The sequence below is a fragment of the Cryptomeria japonica genome, chromosome 10, assembly GCF_030272615.1.
Source record: "Cryptomeria japonica chromosome 10, Sugi_1.0, whole genome shotgun sequence".
Lineage (NCBI taxonomy): Eukaryota > Viridiplantae > Streptophyta > Pinopsida > Cupressales > Cupressaceae > Cryptomeria > Cryptomeria japonica.
The window spans coordinates 165,543,341-165,555,912 of NC_081414.1; the positions used below are offsets into that span (position 1 = coordinate 165,543,341).

Below are 12,572 nucleotides of genomic sequence, written 5' to 3' on the forward strand. Positions count from 1 at the left end.
TTCGAGGATTCGGTGTAACTTGTATCCAAACTAGAATATTCGCCCATTCACAGCACCTACAATTTTTCAATGCAGAATATTTGGCAAGTGCCCATTTTGGCACTCACCAAATGTAAAAAGTGGACTTTTCACATTTGGAAAGCATCAAATTTGGCACTAGCCAAATGGAAAAGTCCATTTTTCTAATTTTGGTGCATGCCAAATAGGGCGAGCACCATATTTGTCATGTGCCAAATTGTTTGCATTAGGAAACATCAAACCTATGGATTGGATTTGCCTTGGGCACCCAACCCAAAGCTTTGGATGACCATTGTAGGCCAAAGACATATTTTTATTAAAAGATTGAAAATTTTGTCATATTTTTGGTCGTGCTCTCCATCAGGTTTGCATGTGTGTCAATGCAACTAAAAAAGAACCATAATATCGTTAAGCTCTCTCTTAGCTATTCAACCATGTATTTTGTTTCACATTTTGATTATCTAAAGGATTTCATCTTTTATTTCTTTTGTTAGTGTGTCCTCTTTTGTCAAAACCAAGATGTGCTATTTTGGGTATAGTTTTTTACATAGTCATTGAATTTTGAAGCAACTTACATTTTAAAAAATAGACTACATTCTACACACCTTGAAAAAAATTGATTTTTTATTAGTTTTCAAGGATTTTAGGGGAGAGCACACTCAAATTTTTGTTTTTCCGAATGTGTCCACTTTGAAAATTAGTAAGAAATCATATACTCATTAAAAAATTAGCTGAAAAGTCTGGCATAAACTAAAAGGTGTGAGCTAATTTCTCACCGAAGTGATTTTAAAATTTTTTTTAAAAATTAAACATTCTAGGGGAACCACAATAGACGCTATGTTATGTTTTTTTGCATAAAACATGACCACTTTTTGTGGTCCTTAATCTCCACCATTTCCAAAACAAATTAGTATTTTAGAAAGTAGACTCGAAGTACTTTGATTCTTGTTCTTGTTGCATTTTCAAATTTGGAGTGTAACTATGTTCAATTTGGAGTGTAACTATGTTCAATTTGTTATTGAAGTTCAGACTTCGTTGATTTCAGGAAAGAAAAAAAAAAGTGGCATTTTAAGCTTTCATTGAGACGAACAAAATTAGAGAATGAGGTTGTTAAATATATCTTAGTCAATTATTTTTAGGGTGTGAAAGGATAAAAGCTTTGAGATCCTATTGTGTAAAAAATAATATATAGCATAAGTGTGATTTTAGATAAACTAAGACTTTTTTTTGTAGACATCTAAAAATATAACTAATGCATTGCATTTTCATCTTGTTGTCACCTTCTCATCACTTTTCTTCTATCCATATATAATAATGTAATTAAACTAACATTTCTTCTATTAATTAAATAATTTTATTACTTAATTAATGCAAATTGGTAGCACTTCCATGGAATTTTGTTTAAGAGCCTAATCATTTTGATGACTCAAATAGCCAAAAATTAATTTTCACAATTTGAAAACTTGAAAAATATACATGTACATTATAAAAAAATCAATTTTCTAGTAAAATAAAAATATATATTTTTTTTAATTGATTTAAACAATTTTTTTAATTACTAAATAAAATTAAAAACTTTAAGATAATTGCAATAATACTAACCTAACGACAAATACTAATAAATAGAAAACAAATAACAAATTATAAAAATTAAATATAATATAAAATCCAAACTTAATCCAAAATTATTGTATATTGAAACTAATTTAACAAAAGAAATACATATAAAATAAAAAATGCAGAATATGCAAATCTAAACGTTACAAATGGTTATTGCATAAATTACACTGAGTGTAGTGGAATAAACATTTTGTTTTTGAGAAGAAGTTGGAATTTTTCTGTTTACAATTGCCTGCTATAAAAATTCTCTCCAGAAACTAAATGTCTTTCGGTAGGAGATTCCTTACCGGCATAAATTTGCTATTTACCTGGAACATATTCGTTCTAATCGAAAGGGGGTCAAATCATTTGTGGAATAAGCAGTAGAAGTAAGAATTTTTCCCTTTACGATTGTCTTTACTAATAAAAATATTCTCCCTTATCCGGATTTTTCTTCCACTAGCTGATATCCGAATCACTGGGCGTTAAAATATAAGCATATCATGCAGCTTTAACATTGGGAGCAACACTACATGTAGAAGTTGGAAGGAAGATAAAAGCATTTCAATTTCTTGAAGCTAAAACAACTATGGCTTCCCAACAATATGTGTATCCACCTACTCAAGAACAGTCATACGATGTGTCTCCACCCACCCAATCATATTCCGATGTGTATCCACCGCCTAATAGTAAAATACAGGCATTGTTTGCACCAGGCACAGACCCGGAGATCATAAGAGCCTTTCGAGCTTATGATGAGGATGGTGATGGATTCATTGATGACGACGAGTTGCAGAAAATAGTTTTCCATTCTGCAGCATATGGAAATAAAGTTGCTTAAAGATTTATCTGTTAAAAATAAAGCAATTTTGTGAACTGGGTTTGTGAGCAGCTGATGTGGCCCCTGAAGATTGAACAAGTGCGGGTGGAAGTCAAGGTATCAAAACCGCTTACATTTCCTTGTGTCGCACATACCTTACTTTCTGGCCATCAAAGGTATAATTAGTACTATCAATACCAACAAAGTGACATTTTTCTGTAATCTAAATCTCCATGTTGCTCCTTTTCTATTGCAGGGTCGAAACCCTATTTTCTCGCGCATCTTTGGACATGAAGAAACCGGGTATGTTCCCTTACCATGGTATCTAATAACTCTAAAATAACATATTTATTTGAAAATTTGAGAACTGAGGTTCCATCAATCTGAGAAATAAAATTAGATACAATGTGTAAATGAGGCTGGTAATTGAATCAACAATCTATATAATTAAGATTTGATTCATCTAATCAAATTAGATAGAATGTAGAAACGAGGCTGAGACAATCTAAAAGAAATTTAGTATCTAAGTAGAAATTGTAAGAAATAATGTCTAACAAAATATTATTCTTCTAGAATGTGCAAATGAGGCCTCTAATGGAGCCCAAATACCTTCTACCCAAACAAAATTGTGAGAACTAAAAGTTTCATCAATCTAAGTTGCTCATTGAATTACATAGAATGTGTAATTAAGATTTTTAATTCAACCCAAGTACCTAATACCCTATTGAAAATATGACCATTGAGTAGCACCATGATAATTGTCATCACCTCAATGTTGCACATGATGATAGTTTTGCACAACCATTTGGTCTACGATATTCACCGCTTGGTAATGTAGTCCGTCTAGAATAATACCTGGAGTTGATTTTTCATATGATTTCTTCTTATCCAAAAAATAACCATGTTTTTTTGTAATTGTTTGATCTTCATTAAGAACAATCTTTCTCTGAGTTTTTGGTATAGGGAATGAGGTTTTAGGAATTCTAAATTCTTTACTAAATATTGGAAATCCATGATGCACATGATGATAGTTTTGTACAACCATTTGGTCTAGGATCCATATGATGATTATCTTTCATTGCTTGGTAGTGTAGCCCATCCGAAAGGTACTTGGAGATACGTCGCTTGATTTCTCAAGCTATCTCTTGTTATCCAAAAGTAACCATGTTCTTAATGATTTTTTGATCTTCATTAAGAACGATGTTTCTCTGAGTCTTTCGGGTGATGCATGAAGTTTTAGAGATTACAAATTCTTTACTGAATTTTGGGAATCCACAATGCACATTATAATAGTTTTGCACAACTATTTGGTCTAGGATCCATATGATGATTATCATTCACTGTTTGATAGTGTAGCCCATCTAAAAGAATACTTGGAGATACTTCACTTGGTTTCTCACACTATTTCTCTACTTTTACCAGGTCATTTTTACTGCTTTTAGCCTCCAACAATTAAACCTTCACAGAAGCAACAAAAAGATCCCCTACAGCAGTATATAACACCTTCACAACAATAAAATACAGTTCCTTCAAATCAACAGCTCTATGAGAGAAACACACATAAGCTTTGGATACGCACGAACCTTAACAACAATACAATTTATATATTTGAACAGAGATAAACACCTGCAGAATAAGTTCGCCACTGGACCTTCCTCACCTTTTCCTCTATCAATTTACCAGTAAATCTTCATCCAAGTTATGCTGCATACCTCTCATTTATGATGTGTGTATGTATATGCATATGCATACACACACACATATTTATATAACCACTGAATTCTTTAAAGATTAAGAAAAGGTTTTCTATTCTATACAATTTTGTTGAAAAGTAATTATAATTGTTTTGAAGATCTCAAACATCAATAAACCATGTTATGAAAAATAATTATGATTGATTTGAAAACTTCAGATAACAACAAACCATGGTATGAATCCACTAAACATTATTATGATGCCTCTTTCAAGGTCTGCACTGTAACTGAAGTGGAAGAAACCAAACTCAGCTTTGCAATTCATTGCAATCAACTCAAAAATACGATAAAAAGCCACTGAACATTATTTCGATGCCTCTTTCAAGATCTGCACAGTATCTGAAGTGGAAGAAACCAAACTCGCGATTAAAATGATTCCAGTTTGGACCCACCATACGTTTTTACACAAGCTCTTTTTGTTAAACATTCAGAGACTCTGGACAGACATTTGGGCTCCACATTCCAAATTCCAGTCCTCACTCTATTCATGCTCAAAACTACTCTAAGATAGGCTTCCACTACCCATTGCAGTCAGAGACTCGGGAAACACATATTGGCTCCACATTCCAAATCCCAGCAGCTAGTGTCATGGCCTTCCTCACTCCATTCATGCTCATAACTACTCTAATATATGATAGACTCTTAATACCCATTTTAAGAAAATTACCCTTATCTATGATAGGCTTTTAATACCCATTTAAAAACTAATTCACAGGAAAAATCCATAGGCATAACTGTTCTATAAAGGATGGGAGTGGAAATGGTGATCCAGGTTATTGCCATGGTGGTGGCTATGGCGATTGAAACCAAAAGACTGCAAGTAGTTAGAGATCATGGGCTTCAAAACAAATAAGGCGGCAATTGTTCCCAGAAGTATTTTCACCTTAATTCCACAGTTTAATCTGATGGGCATGGCGGATGCTTTGCTGGATATAGGCAGAATCGACTTCTTTTATGATCAAGCACCAAAGGATATGCAGAGTATGGAGCCTGCTTTATAGTTTCACGAGAAAAAATCCCCACCCAGTGTAAAAGCCAGCAAAACAAAAGCCCGAAAGCCCCAGCTTCTTCGAGAACACTAACAGTATTGTCAAACCCGCGGGAACCATTCCTTCGTGGGCACTGGGCACACAGAGCCGTTGCTATTCCTTCGTCCGTAAGTATTTTCCTTGAAATAATCAATCGGCGCATTCAAACGTATGACGAAGCTGCCGATCCTACTTAATAATATCACGAGTTTAATCCAAATGTACAGTTTTTTCAAGTGGAAAAACAAATCTATTCTGACGGTTTGAAACACCTTAACAGCGAAGAAAAGCTGCGTTTAAAGCAACGGCTATGGTAAGTAGATGCTTCATCGATAAGGAAATCTATCGTATGTTTCTCGCTTCTTTTAAGATCCATTATGTGAATGTTAAGGTCTCTCATGTCTACGAAGATACATAGGTATGTATAAGATCATTTCTTATAAATAAATTTTAAAGATAAGAACTACTGGAAGATAAGAACTATATAATTTTAATGCAGTGATTAAAATCATGTTTGTAGCTAGAAGATAATTAATGATTAAAATTAAATCAAATCAAAAATAAAATAATTAAATCTTTTAAATCAAATAATCAATTTTTTTAAATCTAAACATGTAAATCTTTCAAATAGAAAATATGTCCATATTGTTGCTTTGTTTATTCTTAACTTATGAATTTTTTTGCTTTTATAATGCTGCCATTATAAGTTACAATATCAAATATAATCAAAAATATTATCACTTATTAAATAATATATAATTTAATTTAAGAAAGGCAGATAGCCACTGCCAAAATGAACACAACCTAAAAGAAAATAATCATAAATATGCTAATTAAATGTTATTTGCTAAATTACGCACTAATTGAAGGGGACCAAATCATAAATTACGCACAAATTTTATTTTTTGGTAGTTGGTAACGTGTAGCCGCCAATTCCGCGCAATCGCACGTGTCGGTACCGTTGGATCCTTATTGGGAGTGAACGCGTCCAACACAGCAACTCATGGTGACTCAAACACCGCCTAAAACAAGCGGCTTAACCTTAACGGTGAATTCTTGAGATATTTATCATTAGTATTATTTAAGTAATAGAGGTAAAAAGTTTTCAGTGGGCATTATCTTTTGTAGCTTAATCATTGTGAGCAGCACTCCAAGTAGAATTTGGAAGATAGAAAGAAGAATTGCTCGAAGCTTGATCATTTTGCTACAAATATGTCTGGCTACCCGCATAACCCTTGTGGAGCTGCCCCGCCAAATAAGTATGGCGGAGCTCCTCCTCCAAACCAGTACGGAGCCCCTCCACCAAACCAGTATGGAGGTTCCGCTCCTCCTCCCTCTGGGCAATATAGACAAACCCCGTATGGACAGGGCACTCCCTATCAAACCCAATCATACCCCACTGCCCCACCTTATGGAACGCCCACTGCTCCTACATATGGGTATCCACCTACTCAACAACAGCCATTGTTTGCACCAGGCACAGACCCGGAGATCATAAGGGCCTTTCAAGCCTATGATCAAGATGGTGATGGATTCATTGACAAGGAATTGCAGAAAGCTCTCTAAAAACAGCCGCTCAGCCGTACAGCATCAGGACTGTTCACCTTCTCATGTTTAACTACAACAACAGCAAGTCCACAAAAATAGGTCAATCATCTTGCTTTTCATTGTTTTTATTGTTTAGTTGAGTAGCAGGCGACATACGAATGGAATTATAGTTGTATATTCTTCATTGCCCTCTTTTCTTGAAAGTTAGATAAACCTATTTGGTGAACCATTTTACTCTCAGATCCGTGTGGCGTGCTAATTATGGTGACTATCTACTGAATGGCACCCATTATACGGTTACTTGGACTAGATTGTTATACTATTATTACATCCATATAAGAGGTTGGAAATTATGTTTCCGCTTTTTTCTTGGGTATTTGTGAGGAGTTGTCGGATTCTATGAATATTCAAATTCTAACACACAATACCTTTCAAATAGTGCAGTGTTGATTTTACACTTTCAGATTAATAAAGAAAACTCAAAACAGAATTAACCTTTAACTCAGATAGTTTGTTAGTAAGTGTCAGATTTAGGAACAAACAGAAACATAACCAAAATTGAATAAGACACTTATTACCCTGGGAAAACCTCCTAGGAGGAGAAACCAGCCAGAAAAGATCCTCAAATCTGATTATGGATTATGAATAATATTCTGATTACAATACTTATCTCAATTCACCGTTAGGGCTAATGGCATCTTCAATTTTCAATGGTCTCAGATATGCCTCTTAACCAGTTTCGGATCTGCCTTTTATTGTACCAACCAGCAACCAAAGATTTGACCTTGAATAGCAGATGGATGAAATGTAAGTCTTCAGCTGATGACTATGACCAACTTCAAAACAGTAGGTCCTTCAACTGTTAGATCGCATGATGAAGAGCACTCCCCTAATAGCAAAGATAACAATGGAGAGAAGCTAATGGAGTTCGCACTTTGCTAAAGATATTCGCATTTGTATTGATGTATTTCGCACCTCTTAATTGCAAATAGAATTCATTATTGATATATATTATAAATGAATGACTTAATTCATATATATATATATATATATATATATATATATATATATATATATATATATATATATATATATATATATATATATATATATATATATATATTTCCTTTGGTAGTAGACCTCTAGGTCGGCTTGCAATAAACATTTTATTTATTAATTTATTTTCCCTTAACACATTTCATTTGGAGAGAGGCATATCATGATGTGTGAGTTATAGGGTCGGCCCTATTGAAGAGTGGCATAAGAGAAGGGCCCGGCCCTTAAGGGTACACATTACCCTTTCAAGATAAAGGGCCCAGCCCTTAAGGGTGGATTCCAATGTTGCCTTAGGCAATTGGAATCTACTCTTCACCCTAATTAAAACTAACACTCCCTCTTAATTAGGGAGAAGAGAATATAATCAGAATGTCACTATCTTCCATCTTACAGACAAGCAAAGAATGGATTACATAATTAGAACATAGTAGACTTCCATTTTGCAAACAAGCATAGAATGGACTTACAGAACAAAATCTTTCATCTTGCACACAAGCAAAGACTCGAGCCACCTTACATTGCCCACAGAGGGTGGCAAGGATCTTTTCTACAATCTTCCATTACCCGTAGAGGATGGTAACAATTACACTTCTCCCTGAGAAGACTACCACCTTACATTGCCCGCAGAGGGTGGTTGATGCAACACAATGCATCACTGAGGTTGAGACTCCCTCTCAACCATGGTTTCATTTTTCACAACACTGAACTGCCTTTGAAGTACACAAACTTCACTTTGGATAGAGGCTAGGTAAGAATATCTGTAACCTACTCATCAGTACTGACATACTTCAACTGAATGGCATCTCTTTGCACCATATCTCAAATGAAGTGATAATGAGTTTGCACATGTTTTGATCTGTGATGAAACACTGGATTGACAAACATCTTGATACAACTCTGATTATCATAATGAATAACTGTAGGTTCCGAAGGTTATCCAAACAACCCAGCAAGAAGCTTACGAAGCCACACTACTTCTCTAGAAGCAGCACTTGTTGCAATATACTCAGCTTCAGCAGTACTTAGTGCAACTGAGGATTGTTTTCTGCAAGCCCAAGAGATCACTATGGATCCTAAGTTAAAAAAAATTCCTGAGGTGCTTTTCCTATCCTTGACACTTCCTGCCCAATCTGCATCTGAGTAACCTTCCAAGGTTATTGGAGTCCTGAGTGGGTACTTCAGCGCATAACCAACTATACCTCACAAGTATCTCAAAATGTGCTTGACTGCAACAAGATGAACATGCTTAGGCATGCTCATGAACTGGCTAAGGGCATTCACTGCATAGCATATATCCGGTCTAGTGTTAAATAGATACATCAATGATCCAATCAACTGCCTGTGCTCCGATGGATCTGCAAAATCAGAGTTAGTTGCAGAAACACTCAACTTCTTTAAGTTAGATTCCATAGGAGTAGACATAGGTTTACAATCCATCATTCTAAATCTTTTCAAAATATCAATAGTATACTTTCCTTGACTCACAAAAATTTCATTATATCTTTGTCATGCTTCTAGACCTATAAAATAATGCATTAGACTTAAATCCTTCATTTCAAATTCTGAAGCTAATTCTTTCTTACATCTAATAATAAGTTCATCTTTACCAGTAAGAAATAAATCATCCACATATAGAACCAAAATTAGCATTTCATCATTAGATATCTTAAAGTAAATGTTAGAGTTAGCATCATTCTTACAAAATCCTAAACTTAACAAGTATTTATCAATTCTTTCATAGCAAGCACGAGGGGTTTGTTTGAGGCCATAGAGAGCTTTCTTCAATCTACATACATGAGTGTCTCTTTCATGAATCTCATAACCCTCAGGTTGTTCAATATATATATATTATAAATGAATGAATTAACTCATATATATATCTTTCCCTTGGCGGTAAACCTCTAGGTTGGCTTGCACTAAACATTTTATTTATTAATTTCTTTTCCCTTAACATGTTTCATTTGGAGAGAGGCATATCATGATGTGTGAGTTATAGGGTCGGCCCTATTGAAGAGTGGCATGTGAGAAGGGCCTAGCCCTAAAGGGTACACGTTACCCTTTCAAGATCCTTATCCTTGTTCTTAACTAATTCATCACACGACATCATCGATTGCACTACACAAGCCAAACCAGAAACCCTAGAGCTAAATTGTGACTACCAACCAATAGTCAAACTGTGAACCCCAACACTGGTTCACTCTATCTCGGTTGACTATAGCCGCTTCCAGTCTTCATACTGGTTCATACCGGTTCACCTGCTTGGGTACAACATACCTGTTCACTTATTGACATCAATGACAATATACATTGTCACCGCTTCATTATATACCAATAGTGGCAAACTTTTTTCACATTAGAGAGAGTTTATAGGAAGAGTGCAATAACAAAATTTTCAGATCAAGAAGGTGTGGGTGGGAATAACTCACCAATAATCCCAATTTATTTGTTGACCTTATTATTACCCCCTCTAATTCTAGGGAACATATTATGCCTCACTCAGGTTCTAAAGTGCCCACTAGGAAAAACGTTGCTAGAATGCCCAAATTTAAGACAATTGCTGCCACCAAAAAGGATCGGGATGTGGGTGTCTAGTCTAAAATGGAACAAAATGTGGTTAGTGATATTGCTGATGATTTTGGATCTGAGTCACTTTCCTTAAAGGAATCAGAATCCTCAGATAATTTGGGGTCAGATTGTTCCTTTGCTAAAATTTAGATGGTAATCATAGCCCTCCCACCCAAACCCTCCTTTGGTAATCTGAACCCTCAGAGCACCACCTTGGTTCTGGCTAAAATTATGAAGTACCTACATGATGATTTTCAAATACATGAATATTTGATTAAATGGGTCTTCACACAAATGAATGTGGCCATTAAGAGGATCAATTAGCTAGAGGCGACTATCGAGGATGAGGCCAAGCCCAACAATTGAGTGGATGACCTGGATGAGAATAGGTTTTGGAAAAGTTCCATTGATCTTTTTGGCATGATGGGGTAGTGGAAAATAGTGGGCAAAAAGATTGATGATATGGACTCCAAGATCAAGATGGCAGGTACCAAGCTCAAGAAAACCTAAGAGGCTTTTAAAAAGAAAATTGAGGAGGTCAAATTTGCTTGAAGGAATGTGGCTAGCAAGCACAATGCCTCCCTAAAGTCTATCCACAATGAGATGGAAAATAGAAGGGCAAAAAAAAAAAGATGCACAGAGTCCCCGGCCATAAGATCTAGCCTCGATGCTTTAATGGTTAAGGCCATCCCTGACTCTATGCTGGTCTCCTTTGATTCTGAGATCGATTCAAGCAAAAGGGTCTCTTTTTTCTAATAAGATGCTTTGTTTGTGCCAAGAGTGGTAGGAAAAGGTTACCCCCACAAAGTAGACCATCACTTTGTCTTTGTGTCTGGTGCTTTTTTAGTGTTTTGGAGTTCCTCATTTTTATTTGTTTGCTAGTCTTTTAGTTTAGTTGTTGGCTCTTTGTTCACCCTACTGGGTTTTTGCTATTCTTTGGTGGGGTTTTATTTTGTTGATTGTGGATATCTCATGCACTCTTGGTGTCACTTCGTAGATATGTAATCGTATGGCCTATCCCACTTTTATTAATCAAAAAATTTAATACTAAAAATTTTGAAGTACTTGATAGTAGGATTTCTCCCTGTAATGGTGGGAAAATCATGAGTGATAGATCAAGAGAAAAACTACCCTTTCTTTTAGAGAGATGAGAGTTTCACTATTGATTATACTTCAAGCACTTTTCATAATTACATGAGGAAGAAGGGGATAATTCACTAGATTCAATCTCTCCACACAAAGTTGGTAGATTGAATTCTAAATGAGTTAAGATTGTTAGGATGATCCCCTCTTTCCTTTGTTTGATTTGGAAATGTAAGTGAATTTTATTATGTAGTGAAAAAGTGAAAAATAATTGATTATAACTCAAGATCAGAATATAGGATGAAGTTGTGCACCTAGATTTGGCAATAAAATGTCGAGATGAAGTCGCCCTGTGAATTTGAGGAAAATTTTCCTAGACCATGGCGGGATGTACACAGTCCTCTGAAAAATCCGCAAAATGAAAAGGGTTTTTCCGCCTCTCCAAATGGAGCCCAAATCTGAAACTACAGCTATGCACCTGTGACCTACAAACAGAAAAGAGAGGAAAATCGGTTGGGATTTGGGGTTTGACTTTAGGACAAACCCCAGTTTTGGAATTAACCAAGTAATGAAAGAAAGTACTTGCAAGTAGATGTAAATGAAAGATTGAATTGTAAATCGCCTCAAGGGAGGTTGTAGTAGAAATTTTGATTGAAAGGCTTGTGTGGAATTGAATGTTGAAATCAATCTCCTCTTCAATGGTTGAATACTTGACTTGAAGGCAACACCTAGCCTTGAAGGGAGACTTGAGAATTCTCAATGCTGGAAAACAATGCTTGAATTCTCTTGAATGCTTGATCGCTTCTACATACTCCAATCTTATCTAACTTCCACTTATGAAAATGAGAGGACAGATGCCCCTTAAATACATGTTAGTGGATTTGAATTTTGTCACGCATCGTCATCGAGGGAGTTTTCCTGCTCACTACACAACCCACAATGCATACTCTAGGAAGGTCTTGTCCCAAAATAGGGTAGGGATATGGGTTGTCCTAGGGGGACAGTGGTGCCACACCCCTATCCTACCCTTTTCTCTAGGAGAGAATGTAGATAGGGTGGTGGAGAGGCCAAGAAAGAAGCTATTTTTACAAGTCGAGTACT

General features: G+C 35.5%; 1 long non-coding RNA gene across 1 annotated transcript in view; it reads left to right on the plus strand.

The window, feature by feature from the left end:
• The first annotated feature begins 2,148 nt into the window (after window positions 1-2,148).
• The window catches only part of LOC131045213 (uncharacterized), a 35,373-nt gene continuing 24,949 nt past the window's right edge, over window positions 2,149-12,572 (plus strand). The window contains exons 1-2 of the long non-coding RNA XR_009105781.1: window positions 2,149-2,554; window positions 2,694-2,740. This is a non-coding gene — a long non-coding RNA (uncharacterized LOC131045213). The remainder of the gene's footprint in view (window positions 2,555-2,693; window positions 2,741-12,572) is intronic.